This window comes from Natrix helvetica (genome assembly GCF_964273705.1).
Source record: "Natrix helvetica genome assembly, chromosome: 6".
NCBI classification, from domain to species: domain Eukaryota; kingdom Metazoa; phylum Chordata; class Lepidosauria; order Squamata; family Natricidae; genus Natrix; species Natrix helvetica.
Window position 1 is genome coordinate 52,158,679 of NC_138553.1, and position 24,311 is coordinate 52,182,989.

The following is a 24,311-nucleotide window of genomic DNA, read 5'->3' on the forward strand; positions in this document are numbered from 1 at the left end:
TAGGAGTTTTCGGATTATGGGTGATATGTTTAGCAAATAAGATTTGGTTTTGTGGATCGCCCAAAGCTGATATTGCCCTTCCTCAAACTATATATAATCCCTGCCTTCTCCCTGACGTGGTGATTCAGTAGGCTAAAAGAATTGTGTTAGGAGAAGTTTTGCGTGAGGGACAATTATGAGCTTTTTGTGGCTCTGACTGTTATCGGCAAAGGGCTTGCTAAGTGATAACATCCTGAATAGTAGTTCCCAATGTTGCGAAAATACCCGAGCAACCCCCCTTGCTCTTGAAAAAAGATCCAAGGATGTTAAAAATCCCAGAGAATAGGGTAGAATCAAGTTACAGGATGTGGAACAGGTCTGCTCCTGCCAACGACACATCATTTATGCTTGGGGATGGAACCGTAAGCCAATCCCAACACCTAAAGTCAATTATCTGACAATCCCTGTAAGAAAAAGGGCAGAGCATAGGGAAAACAGGCCCCTGCAACAATTGAGAAAAGGGAACTATACGTTAAGAGTGCTGGAGTTAGGTCAATGCTTAATCAATCAGTCCGACCCTGCCCTAGGTCAAAAATGCTGGTTGTGTTTGTCTGCTGGACCTTCATCTTATCATGCTGTACCAGTTGAACCAGATCTTTGGGGAAAAAAACCAAAGCTATGATAGTCCTTGACAAGGGAGGTATATGGGGAACCAAAACAGCAGAAGCCCAGCTGCAAAGTGATTTGTATAATGCACTCAAAAGGCTGGGGATGAGCCGTCTCCCCATCATTGGCCCCATAGCCATTGGTGTAGAAATCATAGGGTCACCCTCCTTGTGCATCAAATGCTATCAGGAACCTGGCATTACTGTGTGGCCACTGTCAGAGGAACAGTGCCCATCTAAAATGTACCTTGCCCCTAGGAAGACACTCATGGACGTGAAATTAACTCGCAGCATGTCTCCCTCTGCTCACAATCTCTTCCAACAGAAGGTCGCTTTCTCGCTTCCGCCCCCACTCGTTTTTAACCGTTGGGAGTCCCTTCGTGGAGAGGGAGCGGCTAACAAATCTAATAAATAATAATAATAATAATTTGACTACTGGAAGATGCCCAAGGCCATTTTAGCCACCCCGATTCCCTGTTTGGCTTTCAATTCAATCCACTACGGGATTTTATGTTTACTATCCCCCTGGAAACACCAGTTCCAAATATCTCTTTGAAGGTCCAGTCCTCAGGGATAAGCTAATGGACCATAACCAAGAAGTTCCATTACAGCCCCTGACTGGTATGTTCCTAGCAGGAACCTTATAGATCTGGACTAATTAAAGGAATCTCGGAGCCCATGCCTTCTCCATGAACATAGGTGTATGTGTAGGAGAAAATGGACTTTTCTTTCTATGTGGGAAAAATGCATATCTATGCTTACACTCTAAGTAGATTGGCACATGAACCCTAACACACCTCCTCCCTAAAATGGGGGTGGTAAGCGGGGAACAGGCTCCCCCTGAACCTCTAATGGGAGATGTCCAGAAAAGAGTGCCGCTCCTAATCTCACTGTTAGCGATCCTGGGAATAGGGACAGCAGTTGGAACAGGTGTGGGTGGAATGACCCACTCCATCACACGGTTTAGGCAACTGTCAGAGGAATTCCAAGAAAGCCTAAACCAAATTCCTGGCACCCTGGTTGAGGTCCAAGATCAAATAGATTCCTTGGCAGCAGTGGTTTTACAAAACCGGCATGCCATTGATCTCTTAACTGCTGAGAAGGGTGGGCTATGTGTATTCCTGGGAGAAGACTGCTGTTTCTATATGCATAAATCAGGTGCAGTCTGAGGGGTAGTCAAAGAACTGCGGGACCGAGCATCCTTAATTGGGCAAAGACTACAAGGGACAGATGCATGGTTTTTTTGGTTACCAGGATCAGGTTGGATTAAACAAATGCTGTTTCTTCTGCTATGTGGGATCGCAATCTTAGCCTTTCTTCCTTGCATAAGACCCCTAATCAAGCAACTCGTTATGAGATCCGAAAGGGAAATACGGGTTGAAAGGGAATTAATGCTGATGGAAAGCCTTATTGACCATAGGATTGCCCCACATCCCAATGAGGAAGATGAAATTTCAGATACTGGCACGTATGTTCAACTTGCACTCTTGGGAATGGGGAAAGTGCCTCCGGAAGATAAGCCCTAAGATGTGTATTACTTGTTTCTTTTCTCTCCTGCTGATGTGTATTCTGCATGCTTGTATTGTTAATCAAAAACTCTGTAATAGCTAGACTCAATTGTGGCTATTAATAGAGTCTAGAAGAGGGGGATAAAGCAGGATAAAATGTGAATTAAAATATAAGAATAAGACGTGGCAAAAGGGAAAGATAAAAAGCCTGCTTGTAAGTCGTGTACAAAGACAGGAAAATATCATCAGCCTTAAACCACAGAAGTCCAGTAAAGGTTCCAGTAAATGTCCTTATGTCAAAAGCCCAAAACCACAAGGTTCAGCTAAAATTCGTATAGAGACACGTAGTCAGTACCTATGGCCCAAGACAAAAGGAGAAGTAAGACCATATCTACTTATAAGGCTTCTCTCCTTAAGGTAACCAATAAGAAATGAGTTAAGTGTTTCCGTGTTGTGCTGCTTTTGAGAATGTATAAGAATGCATGCTTCGATAATAAAGGTTGTTCAGAACTTGCAATACTAGCCTATGGCTAGTTTTCTTAACCTGGCTGCCAATAAACTTCTCCTTGCATCCTGAGACATCTAAGCCCTGTCATTTTCTGCAACAATTCGATCACCTTTTCTGTTCAGGACTCAAGCCATGTGATCTTGTCCACCATTAAACTATCTTTCAAGCAACCTCCATGTTTCCAGTGTCTTTTTCCCCACTTGGAGCCAAACCCAGAAAGACATTTCTTTCATCAACCCAACTCACCACATGGCATCTGAGAACTCAACCAAACCTGGATTCAAAACACAACCTAGAGAGTTGCCCCTGCATGGCCCCATGGGAGTCTGACAACCAATCAGAATACAAGATCAAGATCAAAGGACAGAGAGGGCATAAAACCAGGGACTCAGCATCTCAGCCCACCCTTCTCTTTTTCTCCACCAACACTGAAGCATGTTAAAGCAGGATAAAATGTGAATTAAAATATAAGAATAAGACATGGCAAAAGGGAAAGATAAAAAGCCTGCTTGTAAGTCGTGTACAAAGACAGGAAAATATCATCAGCCTTAAACCACAGAAGTCCAGTGAAGGTTCCAGTAAATGTCCTTATGTCAAAAGGCCAAAACCACAAGGTTCAGCTAAAGTTCATATAGAGACACGTAGTCAGTACCTATGGCCCAAGACAAAAGGAGAAGACAGACCATATCTACTTACAAAGGCTTCTTTCCTAACCAATAAGAAGTGAGTTGTGTTTCCACGTTGTGCTGCTTTTGAGAATGTGTAAGAATATGTGCTTCAATAATGAAGGTTGTTCAGAACTTGCAATACTAGCCTATGGCTAGTTTTCTGAACCTGGCTGCCAATAAACTACTCCTTGCATCCCGAGACATCTAAGCCCTGTCATTTTCTGCAACAATTTGATCACCTTTTCTGTTCAGGACTCAAGCCATGTGGTCCTATCCACCATTAAACCTTCTTTCCAAGCAGCCTCCATGTCTCCAGTCTTTTTTCCCCACTTGGAGCCGAACACAGAAGGACATTTCTTTCAACAAATTAAACGGCTCCTAATTAAAGACTAGCATCTGCTGAATCAGATGAATTTAAACACAGCCTCTCTAATCTGATATGTTCCAGATGTGTTGCTTTTTAATTTCCATGTTCCAGTTAGGATGTCACACTGACTATAGAGATCAGGACGTAAGTACATAGGAAGGGCAGGGATTGAGGAAATGTGCTTTAAACTAACTGATCTTTTAGGTGGCCAGAACTGTATCCTATACTTACCAACTGAAGCATATGCCTACTCATTTACTCATCAGGAAATTTCATTCATTGTGCAACAATAGTGGAACCCTTTTATTCAGTGCATGGTTATTCCAGCCACCGTACTAAGCGGGGTTTATCAATCCCTTATAAACATGTTCAAGAGCGGCACCAGCTGCTGCCAACACTCTTGCAGCTTTTGCAAACGAACAAACGAAATCTACAGCCAATGTCAAACAACCCACATATTCGTGTTTTCTTCTTGCTCCGAAATGACTCGGGAGGCGGAGAGGTCTCATGCTTTCCAATCCTTCGAAAATGTATCCTGGGAAGTAACGCATGTTCTGCCCATCCCTATCGATTTGCTCGCTTCGTCGCCTCCACGTGTTCGGCTCCACCTCCTTTAGCTTGATGGCACGGCATGTATTGGGCCCTTGATAAAGGAAAGTGGCCAGCGGCAACGAGGAAACCTACACGCTTCGGTCTCTTCGAGAACCGAGTATTTCTAGCTCAATTAATCGCCAGGATCGTCTGCGCTTGGGCCGCTCTTCCAATCCAAAAGCGTCTGCTCAAGCGCCACGAGCCAATCCGCCGTCAAGAAGTGGGCGGAGGCGGTAGAGCAAATGCCCAGTGGGGGTTGAGTGCACGGCCAGAGCCCTGGTCTGCCGCCGCCGCCTCTCCAGTTGCCTCAGACCTCAAACTTCAACCGAGCCTGTGCAAAGGAACATGCATGGCGGCTGGGAAAGGCGAGCGACGTGGTAAACAAGGCGCAATCCAGACTTGGATCTTTTCTTGGACTTGCCATGAATCACTGGTTCCTGCACCATCGTAATACGAGGTAAGCTTTCCAGAAAGGATGGTCACTTTGCAAGACCCAGTCATTTATAGGGAGCTTCTCAGCCCAGAGATTCCACATGAAGCTGTGTATTAAATGGAATTGGAAGAGTACACGGATGTTCACAATTTCTTTCGCGCTTAACAAACAAAACTGTCCTTTGCGCGCGATCCTTTAGCAACGAGTAGTGTCCTTATGATTTCATAAACATCTAATCCAATAAAACCTTTACCACAGGACCTTCTAGTAACGTGGCGCTGCTTATTTTTGAAAACTATTTGCCGTCTAAAAAGGAGGGTTCACGCAGTGGCGGAGAATAATCAAATTTGATTCCAAAGAGTGGGAGAGGTTGCCCAAGCCTGGCACGGAAGCATCAGTCATTTCAGCAAATTTGCGGAGCAGGGGGTTTAGCATTCTTTTGAGAATGGTGCTCCAGAATATCTCACAGATATCCAGGATAGCAATGATATTCTACAGAATGTTGAGGCACCACAACTCCACAGGATCACTTCTTCTAGAAACTTTGGAGTTCAGGTGTGCTTGGTGGTAGTGATGCCCTGATGGAATGGCCATCTTTCCCAAATCTATTTTAATTTAATCGGAGAACAGTCAAGGATGGTCGCTGATAAGGTGATCATAGTTTATCCTATGATGGTATGAATTTATATTTAGGTTGCAGTCATTCTTTTTATATTTTCATTTATAAATACTAGCCAACCTATACAAATATTATGAATAAAAACATCCGCTCTCTGCTTTTTGGATGATGTTTTTCTGACACTAATTGCTAAAGCATGAACCAGAATGAGAAAAAGAAGTAATGAAATATAATACCGAAAATATGTTGATGAAGTGTAAGGTAAGGAATTTGAGGTATCACAATCAAGATGAACCAATAAATCAAAGAACATAAATTCTTAATGAACCCAGTAAGAAAAAAAAGGAGGAAGAATTTACCATATGTATGTAATTGAACTGCTGGAGATACTGTATCTATAATTATCTGTAGATTGTATGCCTACACATAATTCTATAAGAGTAAGTTGTATAACATACTGGATGTCTATGTTGACATTCATACAATTTTGCAATCAATGTGTACTGAAGTGAAAAAGGTTGGAGGGAGAGAGAAATGCTTGGTAAACACAGAGGAAAAAAAATCAGTCTGAAATTGGATCAGCTAGAATGGTAGGTACAGTAATTGCAACAACTGGGAAAAAAAGATTGTCAAAATTACATGGTGAGATGACTTCATAGTAAAAGGAGAAGATACAATATGAATCAAAAACCTATGTCACAGCAGACTACATAAATGTAAAAAAAGATAAATCTGACTATAATTAATAATGTAAGTTGTTACTTGTTTATATATTCAGAAAAATCCAGTATATGTCCACCTAACACAAATTAAGGTAGATGGCATTGTTTGCAACTGATCAACCATAACAGTCACTGATGACTGATAGCAAAACTATTAAGAAACATACATACATACATACATACATACATACATACATATCTGCAAAGTTTCCTGTGTATATTAAATAGACAGCTAAAGAGTCTATATTTTATTTTTAATTTTGGTAGAGAATATGTTGAGCCAATTAAAATGCTGATGTGTTTGCTTTAGTAAATTTGATTAATTGAATCTGCTGGGTACATTAATAAATTAACAATGCAGTTTTCAATAAACTTCTGAATATGAAAGTAATTGCAATAGATTACTTTTAATGAAATATGTTCAGTTGTGGCCTTGATTTTTGGTCGACATGAAATACTTCCTATGCCGAGTAAGTAAGACTAGCATTCATCAGCAAATTCTTAACTGTACAGATTAACCTCCTGCCCTGTACGTAAATAACACAAAAACAATAGTACATTTTCATTCATTTTTATCCAAGGCTAGCAGATATTTTGCATTTTGGAAAGAATAAAGCAATTGTGCTTCTTTTTCTATTAATAACTGCAAGCCATTGAATTTGACAGTACTAGCTGAAATAAACATTATTTTGTTTTTTCTGGATCTTTCATTAGACTGAAAAATGCTTTTAAAAGGATTAAAAATAATTATATGTTATCAGATACTTCAGGGAAAGTGCAAGGAAATTCTCTCCAAAATTGCATAAAGCCTAAACATTTAAATGCAATGTATACATTGATTAAGAGTAGTTATGACCAGTTAACCAGTTTGGTTAACTTAAATTAAATTTCAAAAGTGCAAAGACTTCTGGCCTAGAGGAAAGAAATAATTTAGATGTCATACTTTAGTATCAATCTGTTATGATGGCTCAGCAATCAAATTCATGAGATTTTTGTCTTCTATATTTTTACCCTAAACTCAAATCTGTGTCATTGATAAATAATTTTGAATTGCAGAAATGTATTAGTTTTCTAATTCTTTTTTCTTCTAATTCTTTTTTCTTGTAAAATAATAAAAATAATAAAATTAATATTATCAATGGTTCTAGTTTTTACCAGCTTTTTCTGGAATGATTGACAATTAAGAAAGCAGAAATACTTATTCTTGTAGCTTGTCATTTTTAAATTCACGTTCAAATGAATGTCTTGTCTGGTAAATCCCATTCCTCTTCCATAAAATCTTTCAACCACAATCTGGACCATTTTCCACATATATCTCTGATGTTAAAGTATTTTGCTCTATTCTCTGTTAGAAAGTCAAGTGTAAATGTTCTCCTTTAATTCTTCTGATTCCCTTTAGTGTGCAACCTTCAAAACCTTCATGGGGTTTTTTTAGGAATTCAAAACAATATTTTCCAATAGGAAGGATTCTTATAATTAACTTAAATCTTTAACTTAAAAATTAAATCTTATTTTGAGTCCATCTAGACATTTGAAACTTTCAAAACCAATGTTTTAACAACTCCTTTCTTGTTTATTCCAAATAAAAGATTTTGAGAATAAATCCTTAAATTTGCATTTAAAACTTCTTTCACTTGGAATTGAAGGAAACACACCTGCTGCTCTAAAATTTACATTAGAAAGGTTTCTAATAATTAAAAAGCAATTTCCAAAAGTGATTAAGAATTGAGGTTTGGCAGAATGTTATGTTCACATAATAAACTACATTGCAGCTATGAGCTTAATTGGAGCTCATAAGCTAACTGCAAAAACTTCAGTTCCTACAGTTTACTCATGCGAAGCAGCTTTCCAGAGTTCACATGGGTGATTTCAAGATCTCTCTTTTATCCGGATTGATTTTTAATGGCCATCTGAAGTAGCTTCTTCAGAAATGCTTAATTCACAGTGATTACTCACCAGAAGTCAATGCAATCTGTCAATGACAACAAAATAAGAGGGGAGAAAAAGCATGGGTTGTTTCATCTGGCTTTCTGTTTCTCAACTCTATTAATTCCAGTGTATCCAAGATTGCCTTCTCATAAGTGTCTTTTTGAAAGCCATTCTATAAAGCCCAGTCAATGCAATTACATTTAAATTGAGCAGAAATAATTAGCAATAGATCCAGAGGTGGGTTCCTATGGGTTTGGCCCAGTTCGGCCAAGTAGGTAGAACCGGTTCTATTGTCAGTGGCACCATCTTTATTTTTGCTATGCGCAGAACAATCTCATTGCAGAAATGTAATCCCCCCCCTTTTCTTATGTTCTGCTCATGCGCAGACCTTTTTAGCTGTAAATGCACACACACACACACACACACACACACACATTTTTGCACACCGAACTGGCAGTAATGCCGGTAGCAACCCACCCCTGAATAGATCAACTATCTATTCCAGGCAATTCCAGATTTTTTTTGTCATAATATGTCCATTTCCGAAAAAACAATTGCCTTGAAATGGAAGTTCCCTATGTACAGTTGCAAGTCAGTTACATATAGAGGTCATGCCATTTGGTCATCAGAGCACATATCTCACTTTAAAATGAACTACAACTGTATATGTTTTCCTTAGCACCTTAGGAAACAATATTTGGAGGTCTGGCTTTCCACACAGAGTTTTGAATTCCTGATAGATGTTTGCCATCCTGAAGCAAAGGGCTGTAATATGGTAAAAATAATTTTTGATCAGCTCTTTATGTTTAGAATTATATCTTTGTCTCTAATTTTACATATAAAGTAGTGCAGGTGCTAAATGCTGCCTTTTTATAAGCATCTTGTTTTTTACATTCTGTACTGCTAAAAACATGTTTTCATATTTGAATGTGTGTTCTTTGTGGGCACTTAAGCATTCTTGGTATTGCGCAGTTGTTTACTCCTAAATGGAATTCTTTTTCATCCTCGCCTGTATGCAGAGCCACATTTTGGAAAGTCTAAAAGGACTTCAGTGCAGAAATTGAGGAAAACGCTCCATGAAATCAATAATAGTGATCAATATCAAAAGAAAAAAATAAAATAAATTATCTATTTTGTAGATAATTGAATGGATTATCCAATAGATAATTCAGTAGATAGCTGTTCCTTTCCACGGCAATGGAATGAATTTAAGGAGAGAGTCTTTTTCAGTCCAAGCTCAACTGTTAGCAACCTCATGGATATATTCATATTTTTTTTAGCAACAGTATAGATGAGGTTTACTATTCCATTGTTGGGTTATTTAGATTTTCTTAAAACTTCAAAATCTAGCTTGATTTTCTTCAAAGTAAACACTAATCAGACTTGACCTGCTTTGATTTTGAGCCATGATCAGGGAGGATTGACAACTAGTGGGGTATTGTTATGACACAGACTGAAAGATAAGAAATTCTGAAACCATCCTGGATTGAGTTTTGTGGTTTCAGTTTAGATGCATCTTAATCAGGAAGTATAACTCAGAAACAGAATTGTAGAATACACTTGTTATTTATTTGACAAAGTGCAACTTGTGAAGGATATACTTTGTCAGGGCACAAATTCCCATATAACCATGTTTGCTGAAAACAATTATATTTTCCTGTCATTTTTGAATTAGAGGTGAAAGATGGCAATGTAAATTCTAACATATTACTGTTAAAAAATAACCCCATAACCCCCAAGTTTTTCAAAATCAGTCTCATATCCTTATCATGTAAGGACCACTTCAAACTACCAGAAAATTAGGACCACTTCAAACTCCCCAGAAAATGAATCTGCATTTCAAGTGTGAATGTTACCTGGGGGCATGACAGTGAATCTGAGAACTAGAAAGCTCATTCAGAATGTGTAGGCAACTCTGTGTTTTCTAACAGTTTTCCCAGAGCTGCAGTAGACCAGGAAACCATTTATTTAACAAGATAAGTTTCTAGTGTTTATTCAATATCATCTCTGTTTTCTTCTTAACAGGGTAAGTCAACTTTATTTGCATAGCAATACAATAAATCTGCCAAGAACATGTTTTATAGCTATTAATTTAGCCTTATTACACTTTATTCAACACTAAGCGTTCATTTCTATACATTTCTATTTTGGAGGCAAGTCCTAAGGTGACAATGGCTGTAAGTCTCTGGTAGGCGTACTTTGGATTTAGAATCTAAATTTATATATTTATTTTTTAAATAGTTTTTGTCTCTCTTCAAACCCTCTTTGCATCAGGAAACTTGGGGGCTGTTTGAAATAACAATGGCAAAAAGTTGTTGGGTGTTACCCATTGCAAACATGAATGTTTGTGCATTAAATACATTTAGTTATTAGTTATATCCATTCTTCAATGTTTAGCACAACCTCTAATAAAGGAAAGAAGTAAGAAAGAGAATTCCTTTTTTATTTAAGCCTCTCAAATCACTCTGGTGTTTACAGATTATAGTAATGTCCAAACAAGCTAGAACTGCAGGATTGGGGTTTTCTAATTCTTATCTAACAGCATTAAGTAGTTACAGAGATGAATGGACAAGCATCAGGGTGGTGTTTGTCTGAAACCATTTTTAAACCAGCACATCCGCTCTTATTGTTGGAAATAAATCCTTACAAAAACTTGGATCGGTAAGAAAAGAATTTTATTTACAAAAATAAAAGAAAACAAAAAGCAGTTTGCAAAATGCGATGAGCTTGAGCAAGACTTCAACTGTAAATTCTAGGCTCAAGAACACGCTCCTGAATTCAAAAGTAAGGGTTTTTATACCCGGTCCCTAACTCGGTGCCCCTTTCCCTCCCCTTTGGTCCCATTGGATAGGTCCTCAGGGGTTACAACTAAATCAGGTCCTCAGGGGTTACAACTAAATCCGAGGTGCCTATTAAGAATTCATTAATCCTCTTCCCGCCCCTTCCTGCCCACATGCAGTTGCAGTTTTAATCCCCAACTACCCCCAATGGTCAGAGGTTTTTATTTTTGAATTTTAGCATTCCCTACATTACCTACTTAAAATATGATTCATAAGTTCTTGTAAATATCAGCTAGTGGTTTGGCTTGTGGTTTAGGATAGCATGTTATATGTTGGTTGATTGCATGCTTCTTCTGAGATTTTGAATTGCCAGCTGGCTAAAACCACATACTTGTGGAATAACTTCCAGCACTCATAAGCTTTTTGTACCTTTTCTTGTAATTGCTGGTAAATATCTCTGCATCTGAATATTAAATTAAAGTGTTTCATAATGTCCGAGCATCTTATTCAAATGAAGATGAGAAAATGTTTTTACAAACAAGATCTGTCTTGCCTTTTGTAGGCTTTGGTCAAAGAGAGCTGAATCTGCTGCTAATAGATAAATTGAAATAGTTCGCATAATAATTTCTCCATAAAACTGTCTTCTAAGATTCTGTCTTTTGCTGAGTTAGTAATGGATAAATAACATATTTATTCAATTAATTACTATGGATTTTAAACATTTTGATGAGATTTAATTCTTATTCCTCTTCTAACCTCCCTAAATGCATTGCTTATAGGCTAAAATTTGGAAAATATAAAAATAATTTATTTTAAAAATGTAGTCAAAAATTCATATCATTTTTTTTTCAGAGCAGTTTGCAAGCTGTTTAGTATCCAACTTGTTTTCTTCAGACAAGATGATAAAAAAATCAGAAAAAAGTGAGATAAAGATAAAATGAGACTGCTATTAAAACTAAATTATAGCTGAAGTGAAATGTGAAATTGATGTGCACATTGAATAGCATCAAATGAGAGAGAGATAGTGTAACAAAAATACAGCAGTCAATTTATTACTTGAATAAAGTTTCCCTCTTCAGTGATGTTCTAGCAATTCTACACAGTTTTATATATCCTTGTGATGCTATAATTTTTCTTCTTAATTGAAGGTGTACATTAAATCACATCTCTGTGACCCATTAGAATCATACAGGTTTCTCCTTCGTCTTCTGTACATGTACATTAAACTTCTCAAATGTGATGACCTCCAGATTATTGGATTACACAACCAGAAATAACACAAATTATAGTAGCACTTTTGGAGATCACCAATTTGAGGAAGACTGGTCTGTAATGACTTCATCTACAGGAAGTCTTAGAATTCAGACTTTGTACAAACTCACAATATGCTTAAGATGTTGCTTTTGATTTTTGCATGTTGCGTAAACGTAATCAGTTATAGTTTTAAATACAACACAGTTAAAGTAAGCAATGGTTCAGTACTGTGTATTAATCTTGTCAATGGCAATGGTTTAGCCAATAATTTTATTTAAGATCCTCTACCAGCAATTTATATTACATTTTATTACTGAACTATTTGTGACCCACACATTTCCTATGTTCGGGTTACTGCTTATTGGAATTAGCTGCTGATATCATTTTACAAATTCTGTACTATTCCTATGGTTCAAGAATGCACAATTTCTATCTGTTATGTAAATATAACATAAAAGTCAGTCAGGATTTTAAATGAGTTTAATTGTAAACCTGTGACCTAGAATTATCATGGTTATTGAATGTGGACATAAAAACAAGTTCTCAGAAGGTTATAATGGTTTTGTATAATGTAGATGTATATATATATATTGGATCCTACTGCTGTCTGAAAAAATAGCTCAAGTAACCAGGCCTGTGAAAACTAATTAATCTAATTCTGAAATTTTGTTCTATAGATCACATTTAATCTCAAAATTTTTGGTTCAACACAAATAGTTGGTTTCTGTATGGTTGCAAAGCTTCTAAGAAATGCTTTGTTTTGACAAGTTTTGAACACAGCATATGCAAAAGGAACCACTTCCTTTGCGCCACTTGACTCTCTTAAACATCGACCTCTTCAAATCATGGAATGTGTTCTTGGAAACTCTGAACCACAAAATTATATTCATCGAAGTATTATTATTCTTTATCAATTTGATGTGGCCACCTAGTTCACAAAAAGTAATTCTCGGCGATATACAACAATAAATTAAAACATTAAATATGTAAAAACAGTCATTATTAAAATATTAAAAACCAATTAGGCACAAAAGAGAATGAATATTAACCACAGAAATGGAGCCATCTTAAAATTTGTTTGGTTCCTTGATGATGCCTAATTCCAACAAACCTTAGGAAAAATGCTATTGTGCCCTTGGCTGCATTTGTGCCAACCCTGCCTCTCACGCCCCAGTCTTTCATGGAACTTTATCAAGGTTTGCAGGATTCTATGAAGCATTATTTTGAAAACCTTGGTCTAGCTGATTCATGTTTGAGAGAGGACACCAACAGGAAACCTGCCTCTTCCAGTTAAGGGAGTGTTAGAAAATGGCCAAGAAATCTTTGAGAAGCATTGCAAGCATTGCATTTAAATGTGGCTTTAACAATGTTCAATTGTAATTGGATATATTTAAGCCTACCACAAATTTTATTGGATTAATTGCTGTTTTTCACCAAATTTATCTTTCAGTATTAGTGTGATAATATTTCCATATGCTAGATTTCCAACCTGAAGCAATAAACTTGAAATATAATGCAATTTTGGGATATGTAATCAGCAGCATTCTATAATCTGTTTACATTCTAGGTCTGTGTTTTCAGCAATGAAAGTACTAGTTCTTAATATATTGAGGCAGAAAGGTCATTATTGCTGAGCACATGAAATGACTAATATAAAAAGATGACAGATCTTCATGGTTCCATTTGTTCTTGCTGCTAAGAATGTATTGGGAAAGGAGAGAAAGTATTTTGATTTTTTTCCATAAATTATAAAAAAAAAACCATCTATAGTTTGCCTGTGTAGTTGGTTTGGTTTGGTTTGCTTTGGTTTATTTGGATTTATATACTGCCCTTCTCCAAAAGGACTCAGGGCGGCATACAACATTAAAAAACACACATCCCAAAAGTTAAAAAAGATTAAATCCATATCCAAAAAAACCCGAATTTTAAAAAAACCAATACATTTAAAATAAGTTAAAATTAAAATTAACAGGCCAGGCCGGCTTGCTGGAAAAGCCAACTTTTTAGGGCGCGTCGGAAGGACCAGAGGTCGGGGATTATGTGAAGCTCCGAGGGCAGCTCATTCCAGAGGGAAGGCGCTCCCACAGAGAAGGCTCTCCCCCTGGGGGTCACCAGCCGACACTGCCTGGCCGACGGCACCCTGAGGAGGCCAACTCTGTGGGATCGTACTGGACGGTGGGAGGCTACTGGTGGCAGTAGGTGGTCTCGCAGGTACCCTGGGCCTAAGCATGGAGTGCTTTAAAGGTCATAATTAATACCTTGAATCGCACCCGGAAAACAACCGGCAACCAGTGCAGGCCGCCTAAAAGGGGTGTAACATGGGAGCACCTAGGTACCCCCATGACAACCCGCACGGCCGCATTCTGGACCAGCTGAAGCCTCCGGGTGCTCTTCAAGGGCAGCACCATGTAGAGAGCATTGCAGTAGTCCAGGCGAGAAAGGACGAGGGCATGAGTGACTGTGCACAGAGCATCCCGATCCAGGAAGGGGCGCAACTGACATACCAGGCGAACCTGGTAAAAGGCCCCCCTGGTCACGGCCGTCAGGTGTTCTTCTAAACTAAGCCGCGTATCCAGGAGGACTCCCAGATTGTGAGCCTTCTCTGAGGGGGCTAAAATTTCTCCCCCTATCGTCAAAGATGGAACAAGATGTACAAATCGGGATGACGGAAACCACAGCCACTCAGTCTTGGAGGGATTGAGCTTGAGCCTGTTCCTCCCCATCCAGAACCGCACAGCCTCCAGGCATTGGGACATCACGTCGAGGGCATCGTTTGGGTGGTTTGGGGTAGAGATGAAAAGTTGGGTATCATCAGCATATTGATGATACCGTACCCCAAAACCACGGATGATCTCTCCCAGTGGTTTCATGTATATGTTGAACAGAAGGGGTGAGAGAACCGACCCCTGGGGCACCCCACAAGTGACGCGCCTGTGGGTCGATCTCTGCCCTCCAGTCAACACAAACTGCAACCAATCCAACAGGTAGGAGGAGAACCACCGTAAAACGGTGCCACCCACTCCCAACCCCCCGAGTCGTCGCAGTAGGATACCATGGTTGATGGTATCGAAAGCCGCCGAGAGGTCTAATAGGACCAGGACAGAGGAACAGCCCCTGTCCCGGGCCCGCCAGAGATCATCGACCAACGCGACCAATGCCATCTCCGTGCTGTACCCGGGCCTGAAACCCCACTGAAACGGATCTGGAGATGCGATAAGAGCGGGAAAATATTGACATTTTGCCCCTTCTATCGCCACTAAGTAGGATTTAATATGAATTCTTACTAGTGTTCAATCAGATTCGGACCGGCTGGCCCTCCAGCCACTCTCTAGGCGTCTTTTCTGGCGTTTCATCTCCCGGAGCTCCTCGGTAAACCAGGGAGCCATCCGGGATCGACACCGGGTCAGAGGCCGCAAAGGCACAACACGATCCAAAGCCCCAGCGGCAGGCTTCCACTAGGGCTTCGGTCGAGTTGTGAGCAAGGGATTCAGGAAAAGTCCCAAGCTCCATCAGGAACCTTTCGGGTTCCATCAGGTGCCTGGGGTGGAACCATCTAGTCGGTTCCGCCTCCCTGCGGCGAGGGGTAGCGGTATGGAAGTCAAGCCTGATGAGGAAATGACCAGACCATGACAAGGGTTGAATAGAAATATCCCCTAAATCTAGATCATTCATCCACTGCCCAGAGACAAAAATCAGGTCGAGCGTGTGTCCCCCATTATGGGTGGGGTCTTGAATTAACTGAGTTAGGTCCATAGCCGTCATGGAAGCCATGAACTCCCGAGCTGACTCGGATGTCTCGCCAATGGAAGGCAGATTGAAATCCCCCAGGACCATGAGCCTGGGGAAATCAACCGCCAATCCAGCTAATATATTTAGCAGCTCCGGCAGGGCCGATGAAACATAGCAGGGAGACAGGTATGTAACAAAAAGGTCCACCTGAGCTCCAAGGCTCCACTTCACAAAGAGGGACTCACACCCGCCTATCTGAGGCACAGTGACCTAATGAGGTCTGAGACTTTCCCTGATAACCACTGCCACCCCCCCGCCCCTGCTCTGGGCTCTCGGCTGGTGAAACGCCCGGAAGCCTGGTGGGCATAGTTCGCTAAGGGCACACCCCCCTCATGGCCCAACCAGGTCTCCGTAATGCAAGCCAGGTCCGCTCTACCCTCTTGTATGAGGTTGTAAATGAGGGGAGCCTTATGTACCACAGACCTAGTGTTAAGTGACACCAGCCGGGGACCAGGGTCCTGTAATCCCGAGCACCCGGTGGTGCGAGACGGGCGATGAGGGTCGGAACGCGCGATCGCTCTTAAACAGCAAACCCGAGTCCTCCGAACATCATTTGGCCCTCGGCCCCCACCATATCTGCCTCTCCCACAAACAGTAGAGATGGTGAACCCCCCAACAGAATGGCTTAATGTCTCCCCCGGAATCCCAACCCTTCCTAGGCCTCCCAACCCGCGCCCATTAGTTGGCTCTGGCCTGTGCCCTGGCAGACTCCCCCCCCAAGCCTGTCTGAGCCATCCGAATCAACCCCCCTCCCCTCCCTTAAAATTTGGTTTAAAAACCCCTGTAAAAAACCCTTAAGGAGTTTGGATTATGGATGCTATAAACCAAATCTTTTGGGCACCAGGGACCGGTCCCATGGAAAAATATTTTTCCACAGACCAGGGGAGACATGGTTTCATATGCTACCTAGATCCAGTGAATACACAGATGAAGCTCTACTCACTTGCATGGCCCAATTCCTAAAAGGCCACAGACTGGTACTGGTCCATAGACTGGGGTTGGGGCCTCTGCTATAAACAACTATAATCTCATCAAGCCAATGTAAAGAGGTAAAATAAAAAGAATGCAGCAATTTCTGCATAGTTGAAATCCTGCATTTCTTTCCACCTGCTATCACACCTAAAGAGGTCTAATTGAATATTTGTGGGTGTCACCTTTACTTTTTTCATTTCTTTTCCTTTTTCAAATGTCCTTACTTCCCGTGATGTCATCTTCCTTTAGATCATTCAGTTATAATAGTTTAAAAAGGGAGGATACTGAATTGCAATCCTTGATGCCTTCAATATTGTATCCACTCTCATAAATCATGCCTTACAGACCATAATACTGTGTTTAACTCGTTAAGTTCAGAATAAGCCCAGACCAAACAAACTACATTATTGTTGTGGCCCAGCAGCGGCTGGCTGTGCTGTTGGTGGACTCTGACAGCTCAAACCATTTTGGGGCTGCTCTGGAGGATGAGGAAGACTCTGGAGGGTGTTTGGAGTCAGAGCAGGAACTAGAGAGGCCTGTTGGCCACCAGGTGGCATCTGAGTCGGAGCAGTGAGGAAGAACAGAGGGAGGTTGCCCCTGATGTGCGTATGCGTAGAATTGATAGGAGAAAGGAACAGCAGTGGAGAAGACATCATAGAAGGAAGTAAGGACAGCTGGCTAAGGGTGTTGCCCCTCCCAAAGAGTTTATAGGTGGAGCGACGGGAGGGGAATCTTTGCAGGAAACAGCAGTCCATTATACGAGTCGTTGAGAAACCATTCTGTAAGTTTGATCTTGGGTTCTTGAAGATAACTTTCTAGGCTCCTAGCCAAGGGGTGGCTTTATGTAATTAGTGATGGCAGACAGCCAAGCCTGTGTCTGCATATTCATTGGAATCACAGGACAGAACAATTATGTTTTAGCACAGGATGTCAAACTTGATATTATTGAGGGCTGCATCAGTGTTGTGGTTTACTTCGGGCAGAGCTGTGTGGCCAGACTGGGCATGGCCAGCTCAACTTCACTCCTGTCTGGGGCACCTGTGATGACCCAGGCGGGACTGGGGGGATCCATTCTCTCCAGTCGAGGAAGACGAGACCAAGGCGAATGTCAAATTGTTGTCCACCAGAGAAGCCTCGACATCCCTCTCAGGCCATGCAGAGGACCCCCAGATGACGGTGCCGACTGCCCAGAGCTCTGGGCAGTGGAGGGCAAGCGTCCAACCTGGCCATCAAGCTCCCAGGGCACCAGGACCTCACAGCCCAGTCCTGCTTCCCCAAGGGGGCACCTGGCTGCGCTTATCTCCTCCTCGAGGCTCTCCTGCTATGCTCACTCTCCTTGGCCAGATTGCTCATAGTATGTATGGGAGGGCAAAGTGCGTGAGGAGACCCAGTTTTGTAACCAAAGCATCCTCAGCGATAGGATGGGAGACCACCAGGAGAGGTCAGAAGGAGGGGACAAGGGGATGGCAAAAGGGCAGCAGTGCTACTGGTGGCCAAGTGCTAAGGCAGGACTTCCTTCAGAACCTCCCTCTATCATTATAAACTCCCTCTCTCCCTGCCTCCCTTCCTTTTTTAAAAAAGTTGGCAGAGGCTCCGAGCAGAGCTGGCAATAGGCTGGCAGTGATGGACAGATGGGCCTCTGCGTGGCTCTCTGCTCACTTGTCTCAGATCCACGCATATGTTTCTTTATATGTGTGTGGCTCCCAGTTCACCCTTTGCAGCCCTGTACCCTCAACAGAGATTTTCTGAGATGGCAGGCTGCAAACTAATGAAACCCCTTTTTTGGAGTGCTTGTTTCTTTTTCTCACCTATTACCACTTCAATAGTGTGTGCTCAAGGTACCATGGATTGCACATTCCCACCAACCTGCCAATTGCATTGTGCCCTGCCCCCCAACTCCCACCCCAGCCCCATGGAAGGCTGCAAGAAGCTCCCATCCCAGCTTCTCTTATCCCTCCTATTCTTTTCCAATGTCACAGTGCAGGGCTGCAAGGTGAGAGACACCCCCCCCTCAACCACACCCACACACAAACACATGCATAGGTCTGGGAGAGATGAGCTGAGAGTTACGCAGAGGCAACAACAGGGGCAAGGGGTGAAAATGGGATAGCCTCTGCCCAGAGCTTCTGGCAGCTTAAAAAAAAAAACACCGTACAGAGCAGCGGCTTTCCTTTTTGTCCATCCTCCCCTCTGTTGCCTCTATACTTAGACCGACTCTATTCCTAATGCAGAAAGGGCAGTTTTGCCAGAAGCTGCATGCCACCGCCATTCACTTGTCACATTCCCCCCACAGCCCCTGTGATCACCCATCACATGCTGGCAGATAGAAGCACCATGGTCCTAAAGGTCCCAATCTGTCTCATTCCCATCTCCTTCCTTCCTCCATTATCAGAAAGGGAGGAGGGGAGATTGGCAGTGCTGCCGGTGATCAAGCCACCTCTGGCCGTAGCTTTCCCACGTGGGGCAGGGTGGTCCCAGTGAAAGGGAGATGTGAGGCCAGGCTGGCAAGCAGGGCATGGAGGCATCACTGTGGGTACTGAGCTATAATTTGTTGTGCCCATCTGGGCCGGAACATGGTCAGCCTTAGATCTGATCCCCGCAGCCGCCCTGGAGCCAGCGGGAGACTGCCCTGACACCTTGGCGAGCACACACATCCTGGGTGAAATGGAAACGGTCAGAACACAGTCAACCTGCAGGGCAAGACGGTCCCTAAGACTGCAAGGCCCTGTGCACACTCACCACCTCCTATGTCTGCCCAAGGGAAGGCAGCTGGCCCTTGCTGGCTCTAGGGTGGCCCCGCAGATCTAAGGCTGGCCCAGCCAGCCTGGGATGGAGCTGAGGTGTTGGGGGTCAGTCCTTTGCTATCTCCAGGGCATCCCCGCAGACCATATCTAGCCACATTGCGGGCCAGATCTGGCCTGTGAGCCTTGAGTTTGACACCCTTATTTTAGCATATGTGTAACCAGAACGGTTTTAAAAATAAAATCAAAACTATATAAGAAACTTTGCTTAGGGGCAACATGATAGCAGTAGTCCAGTATTTGAGGGGCTGCTATAAAGAAGAGGGGGTCAAATTATTTTCTGAAGCACCAGAAGGCAAGAGAAGAAATAATGGATGGAAGCTAATCAAGGAGAGAAGCAACATGGAATTAAGGAGAAACTTCCTAACAGTGAGGACAATTAATGAGTGGAACAGCTCAGAAGTTGTAGGTGCTTCATCACTGGAGTTTTTAAAGAAAAGAGTAGACAGCCACCAATTTGAAATGGTATAGGACAGTGATGGTTAAGCTTTTTTGACTCTCGTGCCAAAAGCAGGGGGAGCGCAGGGGGGTTGTGTGTAGGCTTGCCACACCCATAATGCTATGCGCATGACCCCAGCATGCATGTGTGCACCACCAGCACTTCCCCCATTTTTGGCATGATTTTTTCACCCCAAGCTCCAGAGGCTTTATAGGAGCATGGGGAGGGCGGAAACAGCCTCCCCCACCCTCCCGGAGGCCCTCCGGAGGCTTCAGGAGCTTCCCTGAAACCTCCGGAGCGTGAAAAACCAGCCCTACGGGCAAATCGGAAGTTTGGGAATGGACTTTCGGTTTGCTCATAGGGCTGGTTTTAGCCCTCTGGAGCCTTCAGGAGGCTTCCCTGAAGGCTCCGGAGGGCAAAAAACAACCCTACAAGCAAACCAGAAGTGACTTCCAGTTTGCTCGTAGGGTCCTTTTTTGCCCTCCGGAGCCTTCAGGGAAACCTGAAGGTTTCTGAATGCTCCAGAGGGCTAAAACCAGCCCTACTATGTTCCTGAACTTCCGGTTTGCCCATAGGGCTGGTTTTTCGCGCTCCGGAGCCTTCAAGGAAGCCTCTGGAGGGTGAAAAATGGCCTCAAAAGAAGGCCGAAGTCAGCACTGGCCAGCTGACAGGGCAACACCTTGCGTGCCCTGACAAATGGCTCTACGTGCCACCTGTGACACACGTGCCATAGGTTCGCCATCATGGGTATAGGGTCTCCTGCTTGAGCAAAGGGTTGGACTAGAAGACCTTCCAGCTTTATTCTGATTGAAGGTTGCAGTTGACAGTCAGCAGAGAAAGGAAGTTTCTCATCTGCAAGTTATACATGAAACCCTTCCAGCTCTATTCTGTTTGATTCTGATTTTTGTAAGAAAGAATTGCGTGTTCTCATTTAAAATGCACATGAGTCATTTCGTTGCCCAACAAAGCAGAAAAAATCAAGTCATAATATTACTGGTTTTTTTTCAAAACGCAAGTCTGATTAAACTGGAAGAAAATATTTCTGCCTGTGGATTTTGCTGCTTAGTATGGATATAACAAATAAAAAAGCAAAAAATGTTTAATAAGTTTGCTCTTTGTTTCTCTCATGGCATTTTTAAAGAAAACATCGTTTCTTAGATGATATAAAATATAAGTACTTCTTTTCAATATTTTTAATTGAAAAGAATAATAACATAAACCCCTTTAATTAGACAAACTGTACAAAATGTAAGACTGGAATATTGGTCAGTTTTCAATATATTTCAGGTTGTTCTGAAATATAGTAGTTAGAAATAAAGCTTAATCTTTTCTCTAATGCTACTACATCATGTAATTTTATCAATGCTGGCCACAAAGGGCTTTAGCAACTGCTAGAAATTGAATTCATGCTACTGGCACCTCAGCTTCCTTCCTCCTTGCTTGCAAATTTAGACTTGGGCATGGTAGATATGGATTCAGAGCCAGTTTTATGTAGTGGTGGTTAAAGGCATAAACTAGGAGTCTTGAGTTCTAATCCCAGCCTAGGCGTGAAATCAGATGGATAATTTTGGACCATTATCTCTCACCCATCAGGCATTGACAAAACAACTTCTGGAAAAAGGTTTTGAAAGAGGTCTGGTGTCTGCCTGGTGCTACTGCCAGCAGAGACAGGAGGTGCATTCTTAAGATAGTCAAGAATGCCAGTAAGGACTGTGATGTTGATGCTATTATACATCTTGGCACAAATGATCTGTCCCAAAAAGATGTACTTTCTGTGCAGAATGATTTCCAGAGCTTGGGGATGAACTTAGTAGTATAGGTTGTAGGCTTACCTTTGAAAGGTTTTACCAGTATATAAGGAACAAAAAGAGAAAGGCCAGCATGTAGCAGACTTTAATGTGTGGCTAAAGGTGTGGTGTAAACGGGAAGGCTTTGGTTTTGTTAGTCATGATGTCTGCAGCTGGTCCTATGAAAAACTGTATGAAAGAGATGGTTTGCATCCATCAAAGAAAGCGACTGAATTACTTGGCATTAAATTCACAGATTTTCTGGATAAACATTTAAACTGAATAATGGGAACAGAGAATTAATTGATACAGAACATTTCAGTCCCCAGCAATTTAAAATTAATAGGATTATCAGTGCATGTAACATTGTGTGGATAAGATAATCAACCTTGCTGTCAAGCAAAACCAAGCATTTAATAGTGAGTGCCATACCATGTACACTAATCAAACAGGTGGCAAGAAAATAGGTGCTGTCAGGCAGAACACAGGTTATGTAGACAGTAAACACAGGGTTAATCAAAATGGACTCAGATGTCTACACCAATGCACAGGATATGAGAAATAAACAGGGTGAATTAGAAATTTAAGTAAATGAGGGATTTAAATTATTTAAAAGAAATTGACCAAATAAAACAGGAGGTTGCACTATATATAAGAAACAGCTACATCTCTACAGAAATAGAGCACAACAATGATGAAACTTATCTTAAATGCATTTTGGGTCAGTATTAAAGGGGGGGGGGGAATGACATTGCCATAGTCTATAGGCCATCCAACCAAACAGAGGAAATAGACGAACTTTTTGCTAGTCAGCTAACTAAGGTATGTAGGAAGCACATCACAATAGTAATGAGGATTTTTAACTACCCTGACATCAACTGAAAGACAAACTCTGCACTGAGTGGAAGATCCAACTCTGCACCAAGTAGAAGATCCACCAAGTTCCTAACAAACCTAGCAGACAACTTTGTTTCCCAAAAAGTAGAGAAAGGAACAAGGGGATCAGCCATATTGGACTTAATTCTAACTAACAGAGATGAAATGATAGAAGGTGTTGAAGGTACAGGAACCTTGGGGGACAAGTGATCATGCAATATTGGAATTCAGCATAATACAATACAATACATAGCAGAGTTGGAAGGGACCTTGGAGGTCTTCTGGTCCAACCCCCTGCCGAGGCAGGAAACCCTATACCATTTCTGACAAATGGTTATCCAACATCATCTTAAATACTTCCAGTGTTGGGGCATTCACAACTTCTGGAGGCAAGTTGTTCCACTGATTAATTGTTCTAACTGTCAGGAAATTTCTCCTCAGTTCTAAGTTGCTTCTCTCCTTGATTAGTTTCCACCCATTGCTTCTTGTTCTACCCTGTGTCTTGGAGAATAGTGTGACTCCCTCTTCTTTGTGGCAACCCCTGAGATATTGGAACACTGCTATCATGTTCTCCTCTAGTCCTTCTTTTCATTAAACCAGACATACCCAGTTCCTGAAACTGTTCTTCATATGTTTTAGTCTCCAGTCCCCTAATCATCTTTGTTGCTCTTCTCTGCACTCTTTCTAGAGTCTCCACATCTTTTCTACATCGTGGCGACCAAAACTGAATGCAGTATTCCAAGTATTGCCTTACCAAGGCATTAAAAAGTGGTATTAAGACTTCACGTGATCTTGATTCTATTCCTCTGTTTATGTAGCCTAGAAATGTATTGGCTTTTTTGGCAGCTGCTGCACACTGCTGGCTCATATTTAAATGGTTGTTCACTAGGACTCAAGATCCTTATGCAAGCACAAGTAGTAGAACATATTTAATTTTATTGTATCTTGTTATATTTTGTATGAACTGTACACCGCCCCGAGTCCCTTTCGGGAGAGGGGGCGGTCTAGAAGCATTAAATATTATTATTATTATTATTAAAGTCAAATTAGAGTCTTGGAGAGAACTAATTTCAATAAATTTAGAGAGAGCTTGGGAAGGATTCCAAGGATGAGAATCCTCAAGGGGAAAACAACTCAAGAAGCTTGGGAAATTTTGAAAAGTGAGATTATAAAAGCCCAGTCTAGCACAATACCAATGAAGAAGAAAAATAGCAGCTCTCAAAAGAAACTAGCATGGCTGCATAAAGAGCTCTCTGACAAATTGAAAGACAAAAAGGATAAGTATAAAAAGTGGAAAGAGATGCAAATAACCAAGGCAGAATATCAACAAGTAGCCCGAGCCTGTAAAGATGAAGTGAGGAAAGCTAAGGCTCACAATGAACAAAGGCTTGAGACAAAATAAAACAAAAACAGCTTCTTCCAACATGTTAAAAACAAGAAAAAGTCAAGGAAACAATTGGTCCATTGCTGGGAGAAAGCGGCAAGAAGGTGACAAGCAGGTAGAAAGCAGATCTACTTAACACATTTTTTTGCATCTGTCTTTACACAAGGGGAAAAAACAGTCCAACCTATCAAAAACAGCACCACAAAAAACAGATTAGGAACATGTTAAAATAGGGAAGAA

At 41.6% G+C, this 24,311-nt stretch overlaps 1 protein-coding gene across 3 annotated transcripts in view; it reads left to right on the plus strand.

The window, feature by feature from the left end:
* The first annotated feature begins 4,172 nt into the window (after window positions 1-4,172).
* The window catches only part of AMIGO2 (adhesion molecule with Ig like domain 2), a 65,298-nt gene continuing 45,159 nt past the window's right edge, over window positions 4,173-24,311 (plus strand). For 2 of the 3 annotated variants that reach the window (XM_081956729.1, XM_081956731.1), the window contains exon 1: window positions 4,173-4,743. The gene's annotated coding sequence lies outside the window, so the exon portion shown is untranslated. Of the gene's footprint in view, window positions 4,744-8,673; window positions 8,765-24,311 lie in introns of those variants that run through there. The other variant, XM_081956730.1, reaches the window with a different exon arrangement.